Source organism: Alosa pseudoharengus, unplaced genomic scaffold (assembly GCF_046254945.1).
Source record: "Alosa pseudoharengus isolate Yale_2024_CS ecotype anadromous, Long Island Sound unplaced genomic scaffold, YU_APseudo_1.1 YU_APseudo_1.1_scf_14, whole genome shotgun sequence".
NCBI classification, from domain to species: domain Eukaryota; kingdom Metazoa; phylum Chordata; class Actinopteri; order Clupeiformes; family Clupeidae; genus Alosa; species Alosa pseudoharengus.
The window spans coordinates 37,034,544-37,044,601 of NW_027468609.1; the positions used below are offsets into that span (position 1 = coordinate 37,034,544).

The 10,058-nt window shown below is 38.8% G+C and overlaps 1 long non-coding RNA gene across 3 annotated transcripts; it reads right to left on the bottom strand.

The window, feature by feature from the left end:
* Positions 1-7,554: 7,554 nt before the first annotated feature.
* On the bottom strand, positions 7,555-9,835 carry LOC143122592 (uncharacterized). 3 transcript variants are annotated; one of them, XR_012986733.1, is made up of 8 exons: positions 9,455-9,835; positions 9,244-9,324; positions 8,859-8,964; positions 8,660-8,695; positions 8,254-8,418; positions 8,068-8,160; positions 7,888-7,956; positions 7,555-7,786 (listed from the first exon to the last, which is right to left on the bottom strand). It is a non-coding gene; the product is annotated as an uncharacterized LOC143122592 (long non-coding RNA). The 3 variants fall into 3 exon arrangements; XR_012986734.1 differs by lacking the exon at positions 8,859-8,964 and having other exon boundaries at positions 9,455-9,832; XR_012986735.1 differs by lacking the exon at positions 9,455-9,835 and having other exon boundaries at positions 8,859-8,997; positions 9,244-9,261.
* Positions 9,836-10,058: the final 223 nt, after the last annotated feature.

Consider the following 10,058-nt stretch of genomic DNA (forward strand, 5'->3'; position numbering starts at 1 on the left):
AATAAGTAGCCTAATGTAGAAAATATAGATTTATTATTGTTAGGCTACGACTAGGACATTCTAGCGCTCAAATATTTTTGCAAGGCTACAGCGAGCGCCAAATGTGTCCTTCTCCTCTGTGTTAAAATAAACCATTTCTTTCGTTAATTATAGGATCAGAAGGTAGCCTATTCGTCTTTCACTGTAAGGCTTGTATTTCATGCATTTAGCAAAAGTCCCAGACAGCAGCGGAGTGGTAATCGGGATTCGTTATTTGTAAAAATGTTTTTACTTCGCCCTCCTATATAGCCTGGACTGCGTGATCGCAGCCCTTTACTTTCACTTCCCGCCGCCCTCATGGTCAGCATAGACGGTAGCCTGATAACGTGGGATGCTGCAAAGTACTACGATTTTAAATGAGTGACCACGATAGTAGTCTTAAGTAGCTTTTTTGCTGTGCCCAGCGAAGGCTGGCAATGTGTAATATTCCGCTGGTTGGTGCACACGCAAGTGTTCAGATTGATTGTCTATCCGTCTTTCACAACAATTTTCTTGGAGCAGATCTTCCACACAACTTCGGTAGCCTGGTCAGTATGTCTCTCTTAGCTGTCCACTTTCATCACTTTCCGTATAGCCTATATAATATATTTTTTATTTTTTTATGTAGAACATTATAAATGTATTTCTGTACAGACATACCTATAGGCTAATTAATTAGTGTTTACCACACTAACCCCCCCCACTATATCATCGTCCATTTCAATGTTTTACTGTACACATCGTCAAATGCCAATTTAGGCGACATCACCCAACCCTAGGTTCAACACCAGATTCTGCATTGCATTGTCAAACTTGAAATAACAAGAAGTTACTGACAACGGCAATGTCAATGGAGAAAAAGTGCTTTCTGGTATTCTGCGTTTTTTGGAGTAGACAATATGTATTTATCATTTGGTCAACGTCCCCTGATCCCTGCCAAGACTTGGTTCCCCATTAGCAATGGATATTAGGGAGGGAAGTGAACCCCATGTGAACGATCAATCCCAGAAACCTGTGAAACTCTTCTGAGGTCTTTGTCCCATGCCCTCTGCACTGTTTGCATACGACGGCCTACTAAGCACAAGCTCCCATTCCTTCCGGTTGGTAAAACGACATATGCCTGGGACAACAATGTGAGTAAAAAAGAACATAACAAGTCTATTTCACACAGTGTTTCAGTGAAAGTCTGCACCATCCTACGCACGGCACATAAATCTATACCTTCTTCCTCCATCCCCTCATTGTCTTCAGCATTGTGAGCGCAAGCTCATGAGCAGTCAGCTACCTCTTCAGGCTTGCGAGACGGTCTGTGTAGGTCTTGTCATCCTCCATCTGAAACAACAGCGAAATCGTACAAATACCTTTATTAATGTAAAAAATAAAATCACAAAACTACAGATTTGTGCATATGCACACAAAAGAAGAGGTAGCCTAAACTATTGAAGCCTCCTCAGAATATACTCGAAATATTTCTAAGTATGAAAAGTCATTTTATTACACATGGGTTTAGCTACCCTAAATCTGATTGCCTGGCTGGCATCAAGATAAAGACAGATTACATTTCACCTAGTAACAAACTGCTGAAATGCAATAATGACATTTCTGACAGAATATGTGATTTCACATCATGTTTTCTATAACCTATTGTCTATAACATATTGAGGAGTTGTGCTTCATCTATTTCAAGTCATGCCATCTTAGAAAATGTTGAGACAAGCACGTCTGATGTTTGTCATTTAGAAGTTAGCAAGCTAAAATAGTTCACACTACAGACTGCACTACAGGTAACAACCCGAGGAAAGGCAATAAGTTAATTACATTTCTGACAGAATATGTGATTTCACATCTTATTTTCTACAACTACATATTGAGAGGAGTAAAAATATTGCTCAACTTATTTCATGTCAGAGTAACGCAACTTGAAACGCGGCGCCCATTGATTTATTCAGCTTTGTTTTGCTATACTGTCTTGCTAATATAATGCTTACCTAACAAGCAAATTGGTACTAGAAAACAAACTTACCTACAGGTTATATACTAACCGGTTTTTAAATGAAACTGTCAAATGAAAATAACTGACATCAAAAGCAAACGAGAATATTGCAAGCAGTTCAGAATTATACAGTTAGCTGCTAGGTCCTAGCTAGCTAAAGTTACGTGATGATGCACTAGCCCCCCCTCCCCCCCAGCAGCCATAATGTTGACACTGATGAGAAAGCATATTACTGTCAAATAACATGATTTAAGGACTTCAAATTAAGATAAACCATAACTAGAACTGATGTAAAAACAATATTACCTCAGTTTATCCAGCTGTGTGGTTTCCAGCCGAGGTAAACTCCAACTGAAGTGCAGGTGGCATCCGGCTGTCCATGTCAAATGCACCGACTCAAGTGAAAATATTTTTTCAAGACTCATCTTCAAGTATCCAAAACATTTCGCGCCATAAACCCCTTAACCAAAACATATCAAATTGAAGCTTATGTTGTCAGCATTACGGGGAAGATTTCAGAAATAAAATCGTGCGTGTGTGCGTGTGTGTGTTCACTTCAGCTGATATGACAGCTGGTATTTTAGCACACCGTAGCTGCTAATCTTTAGTAAACCTACTAGACCTACTAGGACTGACACTTTAACGATTTGTTCTATTTTGAACGATTTTGCTTGCTAGTAATCTGATGATACAGAAAACTAGCTAAGTTAGGTAAGGTTAGCATCAGGAGAGGCTGCAACATGTCCTTGACGCATAGTCGCGATAAAGTTCACTCCCGTGCTTCATGACTGCCAACTTTATGTCAAGTACACCTAATCGGTATTTTATTGTCAAATAAACATTTAATTCCTTCGTAATATGTATAGCACAATTTACAGTTGTTTTTAGCCAAGTAGCTTACTTAGATCGAAATAGGTTAGTGACAATGGCCCCAATTTTTTTTGATACCCCTACCGGAGGTAGAACTAAACCCAACAATGTTTTTCCTCATCTCTAAGGTCTCCCATATATGAAATGGATTCTTGGCTAAAAATATTTTACTGCTAAGATTGTTAAATTAACAGATATTGTTATACACCCCAAAACCAAAAAAGGACTAAAATATAGCCTGTCCGTATTGGAGTTAAGGCATATAAATTAGTGCAGATCAATCACACAAGCTCTGAGACCTTTGAAACTTGGCATGTTTATAGTGAGGAAGTTACTTTACCTACTAAAAAAGACTGGATGTGAATATCTTGATGCATGGAATGAGTAGAGACATGTAAACATACACCTAAAATAAGCGGGCATGCAAAAAATTAATATCTATGCAGAATGTTTTCATTTACTTTGTGGCTGCTTTGCCAGGGATTATCATAGAAACACATATGATGGCTTGTTGGAAAGGTGGGGTTGTACTGAATCCAACAATACCAAATATGTAAATATAGTATGACAAATTAGGGTGTTCTGTCACTCAATGTATGAGGTGTCCAAAATGAAAGAAAACGGAACACTGGCAAAATACAGTCTCATGTCCAAATCACATTATCAGTAGTGAGAAGAATGTTGACAAATTCATTATTACTGCAAGGTAAGTTACATAAGGTAAGTGCTGCTCTATATTTACATTTAATAATGATACATTTCATATGTCCCAGTATTAAACAATTCATATGAAACACAGATCCAATTGAATCAGGTTAACATTGGGATGGAACACCTTTATTAAAATATTTATATTCACTTGAATTTTGTTTTGGTCATGTCATTACAGAATAATGGAAAATAATATTGTTAGCTTTTGTCTGTTCAGACCAGCAGTGGACAGTAGAGCCTACACTGCTTAAGAAAAAAGATCCCTATGTCCAAAACCCCACAGTAGAAGGCCTCCAACGCATACTTAGGGGAGACCGGGGCTGGTTGGAACAAGGGCAGGTTGAGACACTGTTAATATCCAGGCTACTAGAGGGAGCTGCAACAAAATTCCAACACTAAACTGACGGCCTTATTGAGTAGAGTAAACTCACGTATGTAACTGGTCTCCAGGTCATTAACCCTTTAGGTGAGAACAACTTTTTGATTTTGTAGTGTCAAAACTTAGAATATGCACCTCCCACTAAATACATCCTAGAAGGGTAATAGTTAGGGATATATAAAAAATATTAATTATAATTGATTGCTAGGGGACTCATCTATAATTTAAAATGAAGTTTAAAAACCTGAGGTGACCGATATTAGCAGGCTAACAGCATTGGTGCAAAAAAGTTTGACCTAATGTGGGCGGGGCAGGTTGGCACACTGATTTTGGGGTTGGTTGGCACATACATTCTCTATGGCTATTTTGTGACAAATCTATAAACTTTGTATTTTACACATAAAAACATCATCAATCTTTATTTTAACATTGTTATTGTAATTACTGAACATAGTTTTACATTTGGAAGCATTTCAGACATTTTTAAACATTTGAAGTAAAAAAAAAATCGGTAGGGACCAAATTGGTCTTGACGGTAGGCCCTACTGAAGAAAAACACACAGAAAAGAAATCAGCAAAGCCCTACAGGTAGTGATATAGATGAGCACTTCAAACAAAAGCAAAAGGAGTACTGCAAAGGACTATAACATAGGTGTTCCAACCAACCCCGACTACATGTGCCAACCAACCCCGTGCATGGGGCAGGTTGGAACACGTGCACAACACCACTTTAATCATATATAACTCAAAACAAGGGATCATTTGTTGACATTGAATGTATACATTTTGTAGCTGAGATCCCAAGCTTTCAGTTAATCACAATTTGATCATTTCAACGCATTGTAAGACGGAGAAATATAACCGAGAGTGAAAAGTGTTCCAACCAGCCCCGGTCTCCCCTACCCTTGCTCAGAGAGTGAGATGGTGATGTCCATAAAACTCTGGCTCCATATACAGCTGATATTTCCTCCAAAATCAAAGTTTCATATCATGTAGAGTGAACTACTGCAGTAAGACAAATATCAGTGAGCAGCAGCAAGTTGCAAATGTTGAGAGTGAGAGCACATCTGCACCAAGAAGGCTGAGTAGGGTTGATACAACATCATTTCAAATACGGAGAGATTGTTTCATTTGTGGGAAGGCCAGCTCTAGATCAGAACCTCTGACAGCCATTTCGACTGGTACAGGCGCAATGTAAATTATAGGCCCATTCCCATCCGTGAATTAGTGAACACACAGAGCACACAGTGAACACAATGAGGTGAAGCACAAACTAACCCAAAGCAGTGAGCTGCTTTACTACAGCAGCGCTCAGGGAGCAGTGAGGGGTTGGGTGTCTTGCTCAAGGCCACCGTGGATGTGGGCATGGGAGAGCAGTGCTCAATCACTTCCCCCGCTCAACCACTTTTTTCCTTTTTTTCCTTCTGGGTCAGGGATCGAACCGGTAACTCTTCGGTTACATGCCCGAAACCCTAACCAGTAGGCCATGGCTGTCCCCAGTACCAGAGACGAGGTCCTTCGGGCAGCTTCTGAAAGGCTTGATGAAGATGTACATCTTCAAATTCTTTCATGCCCAGATCTCTTTGCATATGATGCCAAATACCATAAAATGTGCCTTGCACACTACATATCTAAACGAAATATAACAGCAGCCATAGAAAAGAATCAAAAAAGCAGACCAATGTCTATAACAATGCCTTTATTAAGCTCACTGAAGACATTGATAAAACATTATTGTCCAAAGATATGAAAGTGAGGACTCAATTTTTCGACTGATAGCTATGACAACATACCAAAGACCATTGCTGAACAAGAAGGTGTGTCCATAGTTCAACACAAGAAATATAGATCCTGGAAACTAAAGGAAAAGCTGATACAGCACAAAGACAGGCTTGCATTTGTTCCACGTCCAAAGACAGTCAGATCTGATCTGCTCATATAGTATGACCATATTGTGCACTGAGGGAAGCTGTTAAACTCACAGACATAAAATCCAAATATTACACAGGGCTGCAGACATATTGAGGAAGAGCATGGATCAGGTAGAGTATGACAGTGAGTAATATGTCAGCAGTGACTGTCTATTATGTTTCCAATGCAGCACATATGTACCCAACATCCTGTATGACTTTGTGAACTGGTGTGTTGATTAACATGCCCACAGAGATGACCAAACATGTGATGATGAGCTAACCTGACTCGCGCCAGATGAATTTCGTTCCGCCTAGCTCCGCCTAGCTCCACTCACATCCATCTGGGATCGATTCCGTTGAGAGTGATTTCAGCACGAGATTGTATGGTAGAGCCAATCAGGACGCAGGGCGGGAGTTTCATAGATGTGCCTTAGCGTAGAAGCGACTGTGAGACTGTTCTCAGCGTCACGGGTTGGCTTCAATGTGAGTGGTTGAAGTAGCACATCAATAGATGACGGACAAGTGGCTTATCCAATCTTATGCAAGGATTTTTTAATAAGGCCCAGCCTTCTGAAGCACCACTCCAATGTATCGATCCCAGATGGATGAGTGGAGCTAGGCGGAACGAAATTAATCTAGCGAGAGTCAGGTTAATGATGACCCAGCTTCAAAGGAGAATCTGTTTGTTATCGCAATTTGTCATGATCTCATTGAACAGAGCTGTCACATCCATACGCTGATCACACTGGGACTTCCCATTTTGATACATCATGAGTTTGGTAGTAAGACAGTCATCAATGAGCTCCGTGCAATGGGGTACTGTGTTCCCTATACAGAAGTCAGGCACTTGTCACATCTGTTGCAGCAGACCAGATATCAGGGACAGAGAGTGGGGTCTACATCCCAACTGGCCTCACTGGAGTTGCTGAACATGGAATTTTTTATGCAGCCATCAGCAACTTTGACCAAAATGAAGACACCCTGAATGTGAAGAATGGACAAAAGAATGGACAAAATGTACCTGTAAAGTTTATCTCCATTCATATCAAACATGTTTAAGGTGGTGAGGGACCTCTGTGGAACCTGTGCTATACACTGTAAAAATTATAAGATCCTGGAGGAACTTTTAGGGGTTCTTCAATTTGAAACTGTGGGGGAACCTCAAAAGGTTCTTCGAAGAACCTTTAAAGAAAGGTTCTTTGAATAACCTTTTTAAAGGTTGCTTGAGGAACCTTTTGAAGTTCATTACAGAACCTTCATTATTATTAACCTTTATTATTATTATTATTATTATTATTATTATTATTAGAATGTATTAACCTTTATTGTTATTATTATGTTTATTATTAGAATGTGGGATAAATGTACATGAAACAACAGATGTATTTAAGCAAGAATTTAATCAAAAGCGTCAAAGCATGTCAATGGCAAAATATTAGGAATACTGTACATGAAAGGATGGACAGATAGATACATAAATAAATATATAAATATACAAATAATACACAGTCTACATAGATGAAGGCATGAATGAAAACATCTATTAAACAATGCAACAAGAACACAATTAACTTCCTAATCTAAATGAAATAGTCAATAAATGATTGATTGAACTATTGAGTATTTAATTTAGAGTATGAAATTTGACATCCGAAATACAACAATGGGGATTTTTTCTTTTGTCTTAATATCACACATAGACTGTAAAAACAACAGTGTCTTGTTCACGGCCTTTGGGTATTCCATATTGAAAATTAAATAAACTGCTAGCAATGCTCCAATGCCCATCAACACATCTTCTGGTGTTACGACGTCTTGTCCGTCCATGCAAAGTGTAATGGTGGTGTCTTCCTCAAAGAGGTTGCCTCTCATGCATAGGGTAGGTGTGGGTGTCTTGGATATCTGAAAAGTACAGAATAACAGTATTTAGAATGGGGATTGGTGATATTCAAGCCCATTGGCAGGGGAAGTTTCTAACAGTGTCAAATGACTGGTACTCTTACCTTATCCACAACGTATGAGCCTGTCAGGATTGTCCCCAAACAGATATGGCCGCTCTGCTGCAAAGAGTCCTGAATTTGAACAATATACTTGATAAGTCTTATAGCAGTAATAACATACTTGTAATTCCATACATTTTTATAGCAGTAATGACATGAAGTGTAAATCAAACTTCTTAATACCTTTGTATTTGTAGGTTGTCTCCTCACAGGCCTGATTTAGTGCAGATTGGTACTTAGGTCAATGTTATGCAGGTGCTGAATTTCAGAGAAAACCTTTAAAAAGATAAGAACAAATTACATGTTTGCTTGGCAGAAGAACATCTGAAAAATAATTTGCAGTGAACTAAATGCCAAATGTTAACTCACAGTTCAAATGTGGTGTAAAGCTGGGTATTCAGTAAGGATTTCCTGTGTGGAGTGGCGTTGAATAAATGCCACTCTGTCACTGATTGTTCTCCTTATTCTGTTTTCAATCGTATTTAGATCAGGGTTTACTTTTTAACACTCCTCCTTCATTTTTGTCTCATTGTCCTGTAAATGTTACATTCAATTTAAAGTAAAGGTCAATTTGGTTAAAGAAATGTAATAAGTAGTAATATATGGTGTTTAATCATCATCTGAAAACTTCATTGGATTTGGATATGCTTTCATCACCAAGAACATCTACAACCTGTCAGTGTAAAAAGATCATCAGTGAACATATGCACACGCACGCACGCACACACACACACACACACACACACACACACACACACACACACACACACCATACCTGAACTACAGTGTTTGCATCCTGGGTAGCAGGTATCTGTGTGAATAGAAAAAAAAAAATAAGTGTGGTTTCCCTCACATTGGATTGAGTTTTGTCCTGGAATCAAAGTAAACTATGCAATAAGGATCACAGTGAAGGGTAATTCTGAAAGCTTCTGCTTGAGATACAGATGCATTTTGCTTTGTGAGGAAAAGGTGACTTGTGATGAATTTTGCCTTTTCTTTTTTTGCTCGATGGTATCCAATTTCAGGAAGGCTCAGTGGGATTCTTTCCTACTTGAATTTGTTTTTAGCATTCCCAACCAACTATAATATGAAAGGTTGTATAAACCAATTAGCCTAAAGGAAAATTCAAATGCAATGGCCTGGTTTATACAGGTGTTAAGCAACATACCAACAGAAGTGAAGAGTGTCATAAGCATACATGAGTCAATTGCATCTATAAGTGAGCAGACTACAACAACCTGAATACCCCTGACAGGAATATCCCATCCCATTATCCCTACTTGTTAGGTGCCCTAAAAAGGACCCTCACTACAGCCAGTAGGCCTAACTGTATGTTTAGTACTTTAATAATCTACTTACATGCATATCCTGGTCCTGTGTGATCCCGGAGGAAAGGGTGCTTAGATACAGCAGCAGCACAAATGTCATGATACTGGATACCTTTGAAATTAAACATAGAGATGGAGTAGCCTAAATGACTTAATGATTTAAATGACTGGTTGTTGTTTTGCGTGAATGCAAATGAAGAACAGTAAGTAAAGCTGTAGGCTACCTCATGCTACACACTTACCACATAGAAATTGAATCAAATAGGACCTGTATAATCTGTGTGCAGCAGTATGAACGTCAGGACTTCCTCCATTAATGTTAGCTTTCATTTCAGGAGAGTTGGAAACACGGGAAGTTGAAAAGTCTGTGCTGAAGGAGTAAAATAGACAGAATATTTGGCTAACATTCAGTTTAAACATAGCATACAAGCCAAGGCATAATGCTATCTTATAACTTAAAAAACTAACGGTAGGCTAAATAAGGCTGCTAAGCTCTAACGTTATGTTAAACAAAAAGTTAAGGTTAACGTTCACGAACGGTGACACGTTGATCTTACCTTTAGTTGTATGCTATAGCCTATAATGAGGTCATGGTTAAAACGTCTCGTTTCCATTTATTATGTAGAATATGTATCATTTAAGGTATAGTTTCTGACAAACGTCAACATTAAAAAAGCTTGAGATAGGGCTGTCAAAATGTTGCACTCACCTACTGTAGTAACGTATTGACTCAACTGTCAAATTCTGTTGCCATTTTTAAAGAAGATTCCACACGCGCGTCATCGCCTAGCTCGAGCAACACCTGTGCGCCCATCGAGTTATCCGACCGTGTTCTGCTGCTATTTT